Source organism: Lathyrus oleraceus, chromosome 3 (assembly GCF_024323335.1).
Source record: "Lathyrus oleraceus cultivar Zhongwan6 chromosome 3, CAAS_Psat_ZW6_1.0, whole genome shotgun sequence".
Classification (NCBI taxonomy): Eukaryota; Viridiplantae; Streptophyta; class Magnoliopsida; order Fabales; family Fabaceae; genus Lathyrus; species Lathyrus oleraceus.
In genome coordinates, this window is record NC_066581.1 from 417,008,340 (window position 1) to 417,025,888 (window position 17,549).

Consider the following 17,549-nt stretch of genomic DNA (forward strand, 5'->3'; position numbering starts at 1 on the left):
AGCACCAGAACTTTTTACCCGTGCGGAGGCGTTGCTAACCTCCTTTTTTTGTTGTGCGGAGGCATTGCTAACCTCATTTTCTTTTGATTTGGATTTTGTGGGAGTCTATTTAACATAACCAAGGAAAATATGTAAGTAAAATTTTAAGCATAAATTTTAAACTTTGAATATACACATTAAAGTTAACATAAGTTTTAAGCATACCTCATATCCTACGCATATGAGGTTTGTCGGCCATGCAACAAACGAACCTACTGCTTCGTGCACCGTTGTTGCATCCGAATCATCGCTAGGATATGGTAATGCTGCATTCGGCTCAACTGCAATATCAACTGATACCTTCAAACATCCAGCAGGGAGCTCTCTAGTGTGGAGTAATACTCCGCTAACGTTATGCACTTTTCCCTTGCCAACCATCCGATAGTATGGTGACGACAAATACAACTGACAATGGGAAATGCCCTAAAACCAATAATAACAAGAAATCGTTAATGTGTATATATGTCAAATACATAATTTAAGCAAATAGTTCAATTTAAGACAATTATATGTAATTACCTCTGGAATGTTCGGCTGAAAGGTACAGTTGATACTGTTTTTGTCCGAAGCATCTCTGTATACCGTTGAGGCGCTAGCCTCTCTTTCTCTCCTCAATGCATCAAGCTCAGCTTGCATGGCTTCCAATCTTGCATGAAGCTCCCGATTACTAGGAGCCTTTCCTTTTTTAACACTGAGAGAGGTCGGAGTGACTCCAAATCCCTTACCCCTCACCCGACCAGAATACTCAGGGACATCTAATGCCCGACTAAGTATGCTCTTAGTATCATCGGGAGATAGAGACTGAGATAGCTCCTCCTGAAAAATCAGATGAATACCGTATACTTGTCAAATATTTGTGTATAAAAATGTTATTCAATTAATGAAAAAATGTTATACTTACACATTTCTGGTATACGTTTAAAACTTCTTCTTGAGGAACTCCAGATTTGCCCACACAGGCTTCCTTCCACAAAACATGTGCAGGAAGAGATGTTTCTGAACTTTCCTCCTTCTGCAGCTACACATTAAGTCATACAATTTGATCAGATAAAACTAATATATGATGAACAAATTTGTTTTCGCAATTTATAAATACTTACCATGGATTGTTCTAAGCGTCCATATCCGACACGTCCTTTTCGGTACGGATATGCGGGACTTGATGCTCTTTCCCGATTTGTAGCACTTATTCTTTGAAAAGTCGGGTCTTGTCTTTTGGATTTGAAAGCTTCCCATTCTTCAGCCGATATCAAACTTTCATATTTTCTAGGAAGCTCCGCATCCACAAAATTACCATCCGCATCCTTAAGGAACTTGGATGATAAAAATGTCCGAAACCCTCTAAGAAGCTTTCCGGCCAATTTCATACAAAACCCTCTTCTTTCTTCTTCGATGTTAAAACATCGCTAAGAAAAACATACAGATTGATAGTTAGTATCGGTAATTGAAAAAACATAATTGATACCGTATAATTAAGGGCCAAATGATTGTACCTTTATCTCACTCCAAATTTTTTCTTTGGACTCTTTCAACTCTTTATTTCTCCAATCATCACATGTAATGGGAATTTCATTCCTTACTAGTGCACCGATGAAACTAGTTAAGGTATGCCCATTAGGTTCTATAAGTTGTCCCTGGTTGTTCCAAGAGACATCTAGTATGATGCCTCGAGATCTTCCTTGGACCACCCTTCGCATTACTGTGATGCCTCTTCGAATTTCTTCTTCCGCTGATACTTTACTAACTTCCTCATGTTGGTCATCAGCCATGTCTAACCTGTAATAAACCAAGGAAACCATCAAATATCAAATATAACTTATAATCAAAGCAATTGAAAACAAAAAAAATAAAGAAATCATGCATTATCAGATATAACTTATAATCAAAGCAATTGAAAACAAAAATATAATGAAATCATGCATTATCACATATAACTTATAATCAAAACAAATGAAAAAATAAATAAAGAAACCATGGATAATTTACCTAAGTCACTAACATCTCTTTCTTTTCTTTGTTGGAATATTAATCACTTGTTTCTTAGCAATGCGTACGGATGAATTGATCCAAATTCCCTCATTATGATCGTTTCTTATATATGACTCATCCGGTATAAGATCCTCAACTTCATCATTTCTATTCAACTCATTCCGTCTAATGCATGACTCATTCTCAACATCAATATCACATTGATCGACACCGCTATCATCAGTCACTTTGTTAGAGAAAAGCACTATAGACCATTTTGTACTCTTCGGGTCATTCACATAGAACACTTGTTTAGCTTGAGATGCTAGAATAAAAGGTTCATCTTTGTACCCCACCCTAGTAAGATCAACTTGCAAAAATCCAGACTTATCCATTCGTATGCCACTACTATTCACCCACTTGCAACCAAAGATGGGAATCTGAAACTTCTCGTAATCAAACACCCAAATGTGCTCAATAACTCCAAAATATGACAAATTTGCATATTTGGGGTTTAAGTCCTTCATACTTGATATATGCATTGCTTCAGCTAGCACGGTGACACCACTATTTTGCATAGTACTCTTATCATCTTGTTCTTTGGTATAAAATGTGTATCCATTAATTGAATATGCGCTATGAGAAAACACATGCAAACTTGGACCATATGCCAAACATCTCAACATTTCTGTTACCGAAGAAGGATCTGAAGAGCGCTTCAAATAAATATGATCCTTCAACCATTGTATGAAACTTTGATTGTGCTCTATAACTATCCAATTTTCATTTCTGTTCGGATTTAACCTTCGGAGTACATCCTTGTGCATTTCAACATATGGCTCAACCTCATTATTATTGTGCAGAACATACAAATGAACTTGATCCCGTTCATCCCTTGATATTGTCACAATTTTATTCCCAATTAATTTTTTACCTTCCATTTTGTCGAAAATCTGAGCTTTGGGGAGTCCAATCGATTGAACGTTAGACAAATATTCAGTACAAAACTCAACAGCTTCTTCAACAATGTATCGTTCAACAATACAACCCTCTGGTCGACTTCGGGATTTCACGTACCCTTTTAATATTTTCATATACCGTTCAGCAGGGTACATCCATCTCATATAAGCTGGTCCACACAACTGTGTCTCTTTCACAAGATGAACAACTAAATGAACCATTATGTCAAAAAAAGACGGAGGAAAATACATTTCAAGCTCACACAAGGTAATTACAATCTCTTTTTGTAGTGTTGGTAAGATCTCGGGATCGATCACCTTACTACAAATTGACCTAAAGAAAAAACACAATTTAGTTATGGCACTTCTTACTTTTTCTGGCAAAATAGAACGTATACCTATCGGTAGAAAATGTTCCATTATAACATGGCAATCATGTGTCTTCAAATTCTTCAACTTGAGGTCTTTCATAGAAACAAGTCTTCTGATATCAGATGAGTATCCTTCTGGAACCTTAACTTCACTCAGAGACTTACACAATTTTTTTTCTCCTTTCTAGATAAAGTAAAAGCAGCAGGTGGTAGATATGTTCGTCTTCCTTTCTTCACGGGTGCTAATTCAGTTCTCATTCCCATTTTTAACATGTCCTCCCTTGCTTTAAGGCCATCCTTAGACTTGCCTTTTATATTGAGTAATGTACCGATAACACTTTCAAATACGTTTTTTTCAATATGCATAACATCGAGAAAATGTCTCACGTACAAAGACTTCCAATATGGCAATTCAAAAAATATCGACCTTTTCTTCCACCCACCTTTCACAATCTTATGTGCAAAAGGCTTGCCAAACTCAGTACGCACATCTTTCACCTTTTCAAAAACTTGTTCACCTGACAATGCGGGTGGAGCTCTACGATGTTCGGTGTCTCCATTGAATGCTTTTCTCCACCCACGGTAGTGATGTTTAGAATGTAAGAATCTACGATGACCGAGAAACACATTCTTTTGGCAAAGTTTCAATCGAATCGTATCGGTTCCGTCTTCACAAACAGGACACGCACGTTGACCTTTAATGCTATACCCAGATAGATTCCCGTATGCTGGAAAATCATTAATTGTGCCAAACAACATCGCCCTCAAATTGAAACTTTCTTTCCTATATCCATCATAAACCTCCACACCGTTCTCCCACAAAATCTTTAAATCTTCGATCAGAGGTGTCAAGTATACGTCTATGTCATTCCCTGGTTGTTTAGGCCCAGAGATTAACATAGATAACATCATGTACTTACGCTTCATACATAGCCACGGAGGTAGGTTATAAATCATAAGAATCACAGGCCATGTGGTATGTGAGATACTTTGAAGACCATGTGGGTTCATTGCATCAGTAGATAATGCCAATCGAAGGTTTCTTGCTTCTGATCCAAACTCAGGATAATCATTATCAATCTTCGACCACTGTGGTGAATCAGCCGGATGCCGATACATTCCATCAATAATTCTTTCATCTGCATGCCAAGTAAGATGTCTTGCATCGGTTTCACTACGAAACATGCGCCTAAATCTCGGAATTGTCGGAAAATACCATAAGACTTTTGCGGGAGATAATCTTTTCTTATATCGAGACAAACCGCATTTAGGGCACTCAGTTAACATTGCATATTCGTTACGAAACAAAATGCAATCGTTAGGACAAGCATGTATCTTATCATAGCTCATGCCAATAGAGCACAACATTTTTTTGCCTCATAGGTTCGATTAGGAAGAACATTATCATCCGGTAGCATTTCTCTCATAAGGGCCAACAACTCTGTGAAACTTTTATCCGACCATCCATTGCCCGCCTTTAAGTTGTACAACTTTAATACCGCAGAAAGTCTTGAGAATTTAGTGCAACCTTTGTACAACGGTTTCTCTGCATCGCTTACCATCCTCTCAAACATTTCAGGACAATCATGAAGATCTTCTTCCAGTGCTTCTACAATGTCTTCAACTCGATCACAATCGTATGTTTCCGTGTCTTTGTCGTATGAAGCATAGGTCGTATTACTTTTTCCACTCGATTCAACATTCTCGTTAATTTTCTCACCATGAAATATCCAACACTGATAACTTTGATCAATTCCATGCCTCAGCAAATGCGATTTCAATCCATGTGCGTCAACCTTACCAATATAACAACAACGCAAGCAAGGACAATGCATTCGTCTGGGGTTTTCAGCGTGTTGAACAACATACTTAACGAATTCCAAAACCCCACTCTCGTACTCTTTGGTCATTCGATCGGCACAGATCCATGTTTTATCCATGGTTTTCCTACTTATTAAAGTAAACAATTAATCCAGACGAAAATACATAACTAAGGTAGTATCTTTGAATATCCTAACAATTATAAGCTTTAATTCATTTTAAACTTCAAAAACCTATACATAACCAATGTTAATATAAACTTCAATAACGTATCCGATACGCCAATATACCAACTTTAATTACCTCATCACTTTCATTTTTTATATTACAAGAATCAAACTTTTTCTATTACAATATACCTATAACTATATTAGAGTTCGTTCAATCATTTTATGGGAGAAATCTTGTTCCTTTAGAATGAAAGTGAGATGAACAACACTTTCACAGTTAAAAAGAAAAAAAACTACCTATTCAATCTTCAAGTATAATCACTAAGGAAACATGAAGTTTGAACAATATTGAACATCTAAATCCAAGCCTAGTCATGACAGCCCCAACATGCAATGCATTTCAAAATTCATCATGCATACCAAGCAAGTATAAAGAAAATCAAATTGCATACACATATACATACACAACTCAATATACATACATACACAAACTAACAACTCCCAAATCACCAACTATCATTAAACATTGCATTTGTAACACCAACAACTAACCGATTAGCATAGCATTTTCAACAAACAGTTAACCATAATAAAATTAGAATTAATTCAATTAACATCAACATTCAAAATTAATAAACCAACCATATTCCATAGTAGTTTCAATGAACATTCAAATTGATTTCAAAGCATCATTAACTTTAGCATATCATTGCAACGTCCATCAACACAATAATGATTTCTAACTTCCATACTAACCTCAACTAACATGATCAATGGACTTCTAACTCATGTCACCTCTAATTACTAACAGCTTATTAACTAACATTTTTCATAACACATTTTCCTAACTGTTTTGACTACTAATCTAACTCTCCTAACACAATTAGTCTTCAAAGGGCATATGACTCTCAAGTTTTGAGAGTATCAATGAAGATAGGATGTAGTTCATTGAATATGCCAAACCTAAAGAACTTAAGTCCACAAGTCAAACACACCAGTTCTGTTCATTGAATATGCGCTTTAAAATTTACATGGTACTCATAGAATCACCCTAGCTCAGAAAAAACACACAAACACAAGAAAAACAATAAAAAAGAAAAAGAAGTATCTTGAAACATACCAGTTCTGTTCGCTTGGAATCGATGCCCGTTTTTATATGTGCTTCAACAGTTTCGTCAAACTTTGCCTTGGCGTTGGCCTGAACAATATATAATGATATTAAATGATACAGTAAGCAATGGAACATTGCAGGTAAAACAGGAACAGTGTAAAAAAAATCAAGACTACAGTACACACAATTTTTTTTGGGAATATCGGCACGGTTGAGATTGTTGAGATGAGGAGTGCGGTGGCGGAAACGGTGGAGGTTCGGAGGTGAGAGGCGAGTGCGGCGGTCGCTTGTTTGGGTGACGGCGGAGGGACCCTCGAAGGTGGAAAATAGGGTTTTCGAAAGTTGAAGGAAAATGGGGATGTCGTGTTTTGGGTGTCTGAGAGGTGAGTGAAGAAGAGGGAAAACAAAAAGACTGAGAACGAAAATAGAATCCTGAAATTTTATTTTAATAAGACCTTAGACAGCGCTTTTGTGCAAAGCGCTTTCTAAGGTATGCCTAAGACAGCGCTTTCCAAAAGCGCTTTCTAAACCCCCCCTTAGACAGCGCTTTTGGTTTTAATTTTTTTTTAATTTAAAGACTTTAGACAGCGCTTTACCAAAAGCGCTGTCTAAAGTCTATATTTATAAGCGCTTTCTAAAAGCGCTGTCTAAGGGGGGGGTCTTAGACAGCGCTTTTAGAAAGCGCTGTCTAAGACCCCCCCTTAGACAACGCTTTTATTATTTTCTTGGAACATTTTCCGTGTTTGTTTTTAATTTTAACCTTAGACAGCGCTTTCTTTTAAAAGCGCTGTCTAAGATGCGCTGTTAAAAGTCATTTTTGGCGTAGTGATATATATAGCTATATATATATATATATAGCTATATATATATATATATATATATATATATATATATATATATATATTTGATTATGCTGACAAAACGATCACAAAGGATACAAAGATGTCGTAAATTTGAATCATCGATACAATTCCTGGCCAATCCACAAACGAGGGAAACAACTGCTATAGAAAAGAGATCAACATCCCAAAGGCTCAACCCTAGCTGAGGAAGGAAAGAGGAGATATGATGAGGAAACTACTACCTGTTTTGCTGGGAATTTTAGGTCAACATCATATCAAATGGGAGACAACCCTACAGAGAAACAAACACAAATAGATGCTCAAAAATTAGGAGGAAAATCTGACTGGGAGTGATCTGATGGCGACTGGTGGGGAAACCAAAGTTCTGTCGATACCGATGCAAACTACTACAATGAAATGCTCACACTCAGCTGGGGAACAATCATAAACTCCGTTAGGGATAACGGCGAATTAATCGTCTGGGGAAATCAACAAACACTGGGCACTAAATATGCTGCTGAGGATGGAAGAGGAATCACACCTACTGCTTGGGGAGAACCAATAATGCTCCACACTTAGGGCTTACTGCTTTCAAACCACTGTTGATATTCCTTTTAATGAAATCGATTGCTTAAAAATTAATGCTTTTATATGTTTAATAAAATATGTTTTTAATTAAAATTTTAATTTTCAAAATGTTCATAATAAAATTTAAAACTATTTGGCTGAATTAAATAAGAGTAGAAATAATTGGATAAAAAACTCAACTTTATTTAATGGAATGGTAGTCTGTAAATGACAAGACTCCATAGATCTTTACAAAGTTGAAAATGGTAATTTATATGGAAAAGGGTTACATTGAATACAATGATCACTAATTCTTCTACCAACTCTTGATATCCACTATGCTCTCGGCCGTTACTGGGGATGATGAACCGACCGTTGTGCTCAAGAAAGTCTTCAAATTTGAAGATCAGCAGGATACAATTACTTGCCATAATCCCTAATTTTTTCATAAATTGCCCCAAGGTGGGGTACTCAATTTATCGGGATAATTCTTTCTGTTTTATGTCTCTAACTTTTGCCTGGATCACCCTTTCGGGTTTTCAGTCCACTGAGACACTCATTTTTGCCTAAGCCGCCCTTTCGGGTTTTCGACTTAGCGAGCTGTTCTTTTCTTTTTTTTAGGCGAAGTATTTTTTGACTGCATCTGCGTTCACAGGACGAGTGAAATCTTCACCGTCTATAGTTGTAAGAATCAAAGCACCGCCTGAAAAGGATCTCTTAACAACGTATGGGCCTTCATAATTAGGAGTCCATTTGCCCCTAGAATTTGGTTTGAAAGATAGAATCTTCTTGAGAAAAATGTCACCTTCTCTGAACACACGAGGTCTGACCTTCTTATCAAAAGCTTCCTTCATTCTCTGCTGGTATAACTGACCATAACACATGGCAGTCAACCTTTACTCTTCAATCAAATTCAGCTGGTCATATCTGGTTTAACACCATTCAGCTTCAGTCAACTTGGCTTCCATCAACATACACAATGATGGGATCTCAACCTCTACGGGGAGCATAACTTCCATACCATATATAAGAGAGAAAGGGTTGCCCCTGTTGAAGTGCAGACAAATGTACGATACCCATGCAAAGCAAATGGGAGTGTCTCATGCCAATCCTTATATGTTACAACCATCTTCTGAATAATTTTCTTGATGTTCTTGTTTGCAGCTTTAACAACCTCATTCTCTTAGGTCTGTAGAGAGAAGAATTATGATGTGAAATCTTGAAGTCTTTGCAAATAGCTTACACCATATTATTGTTCAAGTTTGATCCATTATCAGTAATGATCTTGCTTGGCACACCATAACGACATATAATCTGATTCTTGATAAACCTTACAACAACTTGCTTGGTTACATTTGCATACGATGCCGCTTCAACCCACTTTGTGAAGTAGTCAATTGCCACCAAAATGGAAACATGTCCATTCGGCGCTTTGGGCTCAATCATGCCATTCATGTCAATTCCCTACATGGAGAAGGGCCATGGGGAGGAAATGCCGTTCAACAGTTTCGGAGGAACATGAATCTTATCCACATAAATTTGACACTTGTGGCATTTCTTCACAATTTTGCAACAGTTAGATTCCATTGTCAGCGAATAGTAACCTGCTCACAACATCTTCTTTGCCATTGCATATCCATTGGAATGAGTACCAAAGGAACCTTCATGGACTTCAGTCATCAATAAGTCTGTTTCGTGTCTATCCACGCATCTGAGTAAAACCATATCGAAGTTTCTCTTATATAGAACATCACCATTTAGGTAGAAATTGCCGACTAATCTTCTCAAAGTCTTCTTATCTTTCAAAGATGCCCCAGACGGCTAAATCTGACTTTGGAGGAAACATTTGATATCATAATACCACGGCTTCTCATCTTTGATCTCTTCAACAACAAACACATGAGCTGGCCTATCAAGATGCATCACAGTCAAATTGGGAACCTCGTTCCAATATTTCACTATAATCATTGAAGCCAACGTCGCAAGAGCATCTGCCATCCAGTTTTCATCTCGAGGGATATGATGAAACTCAACCTTTGTAAAGAAAGTTGAAATCCACCTCACATAATCTCTATATGGTATCAAACCGGGTTGATTCATCTCCCATTCACCTTTGATCTGATTTACAACCAAAGCTGAATCTCCATAAACGTCTAAGTATTTGATTCTGAGATCAATGACCTCTTCAAGCCCCATAATGCAAGCTTCATACTCCGCCATATTATTTATACACTTGAAAGTCAATCTAGTTGTAAATGGAAAATGCGTGCCTTGAGGAGTAATAATCATTGCCCCTATGCCATTACCATACTGATTAATAGCTCCATCAAATACCATGCCCCAATAGGAACCAAATTTTGGCCCTTCTTCAAGCAATGGTTCATCACAATCTTTCATTTTCAAGTACAAGATCTCTTCGTCAGGGAAATCATACTGCACTGACTGGTAATCTTCAATTGGTTGGTGAGCCAAATGGTCAGCCAAGACACTACCTTTGATTGCTTTCTGAGATCGGTATTCAATATCATACTCTGATAACAACATCTGCCAACGGGTAATCCTCCCAATTAAAGCAGGCTTCTCAAAAATATACTTGATTAGATCCATTTTGGATATCAACCAAGTGGTATAATTCAACATATATTGGCGCAGACGCTTAGCAGCCCAAGCCAATGCACAACAAGTCTTATCTAGCATGGAATACCGAGTCTCATAATCGGTGAACTTCTTACTGAGGTAGTAAATTGCAAATTCTTTCTTTCTAGTTTCATCTTGCTGACCAAGAACACAACCCATACTCTCTTCAAGCACAGTCAAATACATGATCAACGGTCTTCCTTCCACAGGTGGACACAGAATCAGAGGTTCAAGCAAATACTCTTTGATACTATCAAAAGCATTCTGGAAATCTTCGGTCCAATCACAAGATTGATCATTCTGAAGAAGCTTGAATATAGGCATCCATGTGGCAGTCATGTGTGAAATGAATCTTGAGATATAATTCAAGCGGCCGAGAAAACCTCTGACTTGCTTCTCAGTCTTGGGCGCAGGCATCTCTTATATTGCTTTGACCTTAGCAGGATCAACTTCAATACCCTTCTCGCTGACAATAAAGCCCAACAACTTACCAGAACAAACACCAAAAGTACACTTATTGGGATTCAAGCGGAGTTTGTACTTCCTCAAACGTTGGAATAACTTCAACAAATGCTCAACATGTTCCTCTTCATCGCTGGATTTAGCAATCATATCATTAACATAAACTTCAATCTCTTTATGCATTATATCATGAAAAAGAGTAGTCATTGCTCTCTGGTAAGTCGCACCATCATTCTTTAAACCGAAAGGCATCACTCTATAACAAAATGTTCCCTAAGGTGTAATGAATATGGTCTTCTCCATATCTTCTGGTGCCATCTTGATCTGATTATATCCAGAATATCCATCCATAAAAGAAAAGACTTTGAATTTAGTTGTATTATCTACCAACATATCAATGTCTGGCAGAGGGAAATCATCTTTCGGACTGGCTTTATTCAAATCTCTATAATCAACACACATGCAGACTTTTCCATCCTTCTTCGAAACAAGCACAATATTGGCCACCCGTTGCGGATACTCAACAGTCACAAGGAAACCGACATCAATCTGTTTTTGCACTTCTTCTTTGATCTTCACTGCCATATCAGGATGAGTTCTTCTCTACTTCTGTTTGACTGAAGGGCATTCTGGCTTCAATGGCAATCTATGCTCCACAATCTCAGAATCCAACCCAGGCATGTCTTGATAGGATCAATCAACCCTTCTTAACTTCTGGACACAATCGAGATCCAATCTTGACTTCCTTCACATCATCCTCGGAACCCAAGTTGACTAGCTCAATCTGCTCTTCGAACGACTGAATGGCTTTTCCTTCATGCTCAAGAAGACGAGACAATTCATCACTTACTTCTTCATCACTTTCCTCCTTAGCCTCAAACACAGGGAATTCAAAATTTGGAGAATGAGAAGGATCATTGTATTCAATGGAGTTAGAAATCAACCTGCATAATGATTTGATATTTTGATTTTAGAGAAGTGAATTGTGGCCAAATATTATGCAGATGGACAATTATATTATTTATTTATGTTTTTTGTGATTATCATTTTCAGAATAAAGCAAAAAGTAAAAATAAAAACATCATAGATATGGATGAATAGAATTATATTTTATTGATGATCAAATTTGAAATGCCCAACAATGTTCACTTCTCCCTTAGGCATAGGAGAATGATTTTCAAAAACAAACAAAATCAATTACTTAGATCGATGCATAATAACGGGAATATCAATAATAGTCCAATTGTTGCAAGCTTTTCCATGCGTCACAAAATTGGTGCAGTCTTCATCTTCATCACCCTCTAGCAAAGCAACTAAGTGTTGTTCATTACCATGAATGAACCCTCCACTACGGAAACTGGGTTGCACATCTTCAGATCTAACCACTGATGAACCTCTTTGGAAACCCAATCCGGATCTGCTCTTGTTCTCGGAGACCTCTACCATTTGTCCCCACTGATCAGACTGACCATCTTCAACAATTTTCAGCGCATCTTTAAATGAGGACATGGGTGCCCTAACTCTTTTTTCTTCAGCAATAGATAAGGCTTGGAACAGAGTTCCAACCTCATCCTCAGATTCTACATAAGAGAAAGATGACAGGTGGCTAACCAACAACGCCTTCTCCCCGCAAACAATAACAAGCTTCCCATTCTTGACAAACTTCAGCTTCTGATGCAACGTCGAAGTGACGGCTCCTGCCTCATGAATCCATGGCCTTCCCAACAAACAACTATAGGCCAGATGGATATCCATTACTTGAAAAGTAATCTGGAAGTCACTTGGACCTATCTTCACTGGAAGGTCCACTTCGCCAATCACAGTTTTGTGAGAACTGTCAAATGCTTTGACGATCACGCCACTATATCTCATAGGAGCTCCTTGGTATGACAACCTTGATATAGTTGACTTTGGAAGTACATTCAATGAAGAACCGGTGTCAACCAACACATTTGATAGAGCGTCCTCCTTGTAATTCATCAAAATGTGCAAAGCCAAGTTATGATTTCTACCCTCCTCGGGGAGTTCTTCATCACAGGAACTGAGATTATTGTAGGAAGTGATGCTAGCTACAATATGATCGAACTGATCCACCGTAACATCATGTTCCACATAAGTTTGCTCTAGAACTTTTTGTAGTGCTTCTCTGTGCGCTTATGAATTCATTAATAGAGACAATACTGAAATATTAGAGGGGGTTTGGCGAAACTGCTCCACCACATTGAACTTGCTCTTCTTTATCAATCTGAGCACCTCGTCATCATCGTTAGGCTTCAAGCCGCTGGATTCACCAGACTGACACCTTGGAGCGCTAACAGACTCTACCACAGGCATATCAATCTTCTTACTAACAGATAAATCCTCCATGTTCTTTGGAAACACCGGCCCAAAGACACGACCGCTACGAGTCACTTTGGTAACATCAGATATGCTTACAACAGAACTGGTCATAGGCAAAGGAACCTCTTGACCATTCTCCAACATGGTAGCATTGTACTGATACGGAACAACTTTATCGGATGCATACAGGTCTGGACCCGCTAACCGTATAACCAACGACGATACTGATCTATTGCTGACGCTGTTACTGTTGTTGTTGTTGTCATACTGAATCACCACTCTCTCAGGAGTTTTAAAAACAGGGACTATAACATTCACATCGTCACCTAAGTGACGGGATTGAAATATTTGAATCATGCCTTCATCCATCAACCACTGGATGTCCCTCTTCACAATCATACAACCTTTGGGATTGACACTACAGATTACACAACCATCATTGTCATGCTCACAATCGCTAACCAAGAAAATATCCTTGTGCATCCTCACCAAGGACCTTCTTATGAAGCGTACATCATATATTTTGAATTCCCCGAGACAGTCGTCCACCATATTAACAGATGAATTTCCATGGGTAGGCAGTGGGTTAGCTTTGATGTTTGGCACACGGTCCTCGAAGGACATCATTCCATGTTTTACCAACTTTTGAACTTTATATTTGAGGGGGTAGCAATTCTCAATATCATGATCGGGAGCTCCTTGATGAAAAGCACAACAGAGTTCCGGTTTATACCACCATGGAAGTGGTTCAGGAATTTGAGGTGGATTTCTCGGTTGCAAAAGGTTCTTGAGAACCAACGATGGATATAATTCTGCATAAGTCAAAGAAATCGGGTCAAAAGAGACCTTCTTTCTCTCAAAGTTTTGTTGTTGTTGATGATTGTTGGTATTGTTGTTGTTGTAAGTGTTTGTTCGTTGATGTGGTTGTTGTTGTTGTTTTTGAATTGATGTTGACTGATTGTTTGAAAATACTGGGATCATTGATGATACTTGATGATGGTGTTGACAGGGTGGTTGGATTCTTCTTACATGAGGCCTCCTCTGCCTCCCAACGGACACTGCATTCGCTTCACTCTCCTTCTTCTTACTGAAATTATTGCCATACCTCTTGCTGGACGATGCCTCCTCTCTAGATAACTGTCCCTCTCGGACACCTTCTTCGAGCCTCATCCCCATGTTTACAATCTCGGTAAAATCACTGGGGGCACTGGCAATCATCTGCTCATAGTAAAATGAGCTCAGGGTCTTGAGAAAAAGTTTTGTCATCTCCTTTTCTTCCAAAGGAGGGGTAATCTGAGCAGCAAGCCCTCTCCATCTTTGCGCATACTCCTTGAACGTCTCTTTGTCCTTCTGAGACAACGACCTCAACTAGTCTCTATCTGGAGACATATCAACATTATATTTGTATTGCTTCATAAATGCTTCTCCCAAATCATTGAACGTGCAGATGCTCGCACTATCCAATCCCATGTACCACCTCAGAGCGGCACCAATCAAACTGTCTTGAAAATAATGGATCAACAACTGATCATTATCGGTTTGAGCAGACATCTTTCTGGTGTGCATCACCAAATGACTGAGTGGACATGTATTCCCCTTGTACTTTTCAAAGTCAGGAACTTTGAACTTCACCGGGATCTTCACATTTGGAACCAAACAAAGTTCCACATCACTCTTTCCAAACAGATCCTTACCCCTCAAAGTTTTCAACTCCTTACGCAGCTCAAGGAATTGGTCCTTCATTCCATCCATCTTTTCATACACATCAAGGCCCTGAGACGGCTCAGAATGATAGGTGGTGTCTTCTACATGGGGTAGAGTATGCACAACTGGTGGCAGCACAGACATGACTAGGCTAGATGCCGGCATGGAAGCAAAGGTAGACGCAAAGCCTTCAGGCACAAAATTAGGCGGCATTCGCCACGGGAATCCGGCAGGAATGTTGGGTGCAAAGTGAGCAGCAGTTGTAGGAATGGTAGAGGTAGCCACCTCTGAATTGATAGTCCTCTGAGGAGGAGGAGTTGCAAGCATTGGAGAAGACTAGTTCTGAGCGGCTAGCACTGACTCCATCATGGCAGTCAGACGGGCGATCTCTTCCTTCAAGTCTCTGTTCTCTTTCTCTATATGCTCCATAATCTTAGAGTGATTGGCGCGAGTATTGTATCGATGAGTCAGCTTGGCTAAAGCACAGAAGAAACACCAATGAGACATCTGGCGAAAGAGAAACCTGCTTATGCAAATGATGCATGAAATGCAATGCTTGATTTTTATTATTTTCAAGGAACTTACTATATTATTTGCAAGTATATGTAACAACAATTGCAACAATTTGATATGCCCATAAAAATCTCTTTTATTTATATAATGGGAGGATTACACTGAGTACAATTTCAGAAACCAAATGAAAATACAAGAGAAAAGGAGACTAGTCATCCTAAGGATCCCTAACAACAATGTCAGAAGATCTGGCTGTAGGCGCGTACTTCCTTCGAATACGTCGGATCTCGGTCTCAAAAGAAGCCTTCATCTGAGTCTTCTCAAGGACAAGTTGATCACCAATCTTCTTCCAAGCAACGGGAGGCTTAGGCATACTAGAGGAAGATGAAACCTATGGCTCTCTCTGTCTCTTTGTCACTCGGTCTTCAAGTAGCTCAATAAGTGCATCTTTGTCCTTAGACTCAAGCTGCAACTCCTCATGCTTTCTGCTCAAAGCACATAAACGCTCTTCCCACATATCCTTTTCTTGCTTCATCTTGGCGAGCGCGTCTTCCAACTCCTCTACTTCTTGGTTAGGGAGAGTTAATGGCTCAACCACAACCATAGACATAGGTCTTTCACAAACATAAGGCATTTTCAACTCCAAAGCTCTCTTCTTCACCCAAAGAAGGTAAGCTTCCAAAGCTACACAATTGCACAGACTAAGCTCGGATCTTCCTTTCCTATGCACATTATGCCAAGCATGCACAATCTTCTGCTTCAAATGTTGGGGATCTTTACCCTCTTTATAGAAAAGACCCTCTAACAAAGTGTTATTAGGTTTGTCTCTCAAGGGGAACCCAAGCTGACGACGAGCCAAAGCAGGGTTGTAGTTAATTCCTCCTTATGTACCAATGAGAGGCACATTAGAGAATTCACCACAACAATCAATAATCTCCAAACTATTCACAGAAGGATCATACCAAACTATATCATCATTAGTGAGAGACATAAGTCTCTGAGACCACCGTAGACATTATTTGTTCTCCACAAAAGCAAGTGTCTGAGGCAAGTGCGAAATAAACCACTTGTACAGAAGAGGAACACACCATACAATCATTCCACCACCCTTAGAATTCCTTAAGTGCAAAGAGAAATACATATCTCCTAACAGAGTAGGTACGAGATTCCCAACCAAGAAAATTCTAATGGCGTTAACATCAACAAAACCGTTAATGTTAGGGAACAAAGCTAATCCATAGATGAGCAACACAAAGATGGCTTCAAAAGTATCCACACTACTGGCTTGAGCAAAGGAAGTGGCTTCCTTGATGAGGAACTCCGAAGTCAACCCAAATAATCCTTCTTTCTTCACCCAATGAGCCTCAATCTCAGACTTCTTCAAGTGAAAAGCTTCAATTATGATGTGAGATCTGGGAATCTCTTCCAATCCACTAAAGGGAAATTTGTTAGACACATGTATTCCCAAGAGATGGGAATACTCCTCCAACATAGGCATAAGTTGATAATCGGGAAAAGTGAAGCAACGGTAGAGAGGGTCATAGAACTGAACCAATACACTCAAGAGTCCTTCAACCACATCAGTAGATAAGATAGACAGAAGCTTCCCATGGTGTTGTTTGAAGTCCAAGGGATATAATACAAAATATGCTAGCATCCTTAACTCTTTCAAATAAGGACATCTAAAACTGTACTTCTTAGTGTTCCTTCGTCCATAATCCATGGTATGAAAATATTTGCAAATAACACTTCAGTTCCTTGAAATTTTCGTGTGATGAATGTTATGATGCACATGAATGAATAAATGCAACAATCACAAATAAGGGATCACACACAAGGCAATCAAACAAAGGTCAAAGGATGAATCAAGTCATTGTCAAGATCAATCATCCATTTTGGTGGATTATGGTTTACACCTTATCGACACCCAAGTTCCATTGATATTGACAAGACTTGATTGGATCAACCAATAATCACGAGTTTGTTGTGAGTCACGAGCATGGAGTCTAGGTAAGAACCATCCCAAAGGAGTGAACTAAGGATAA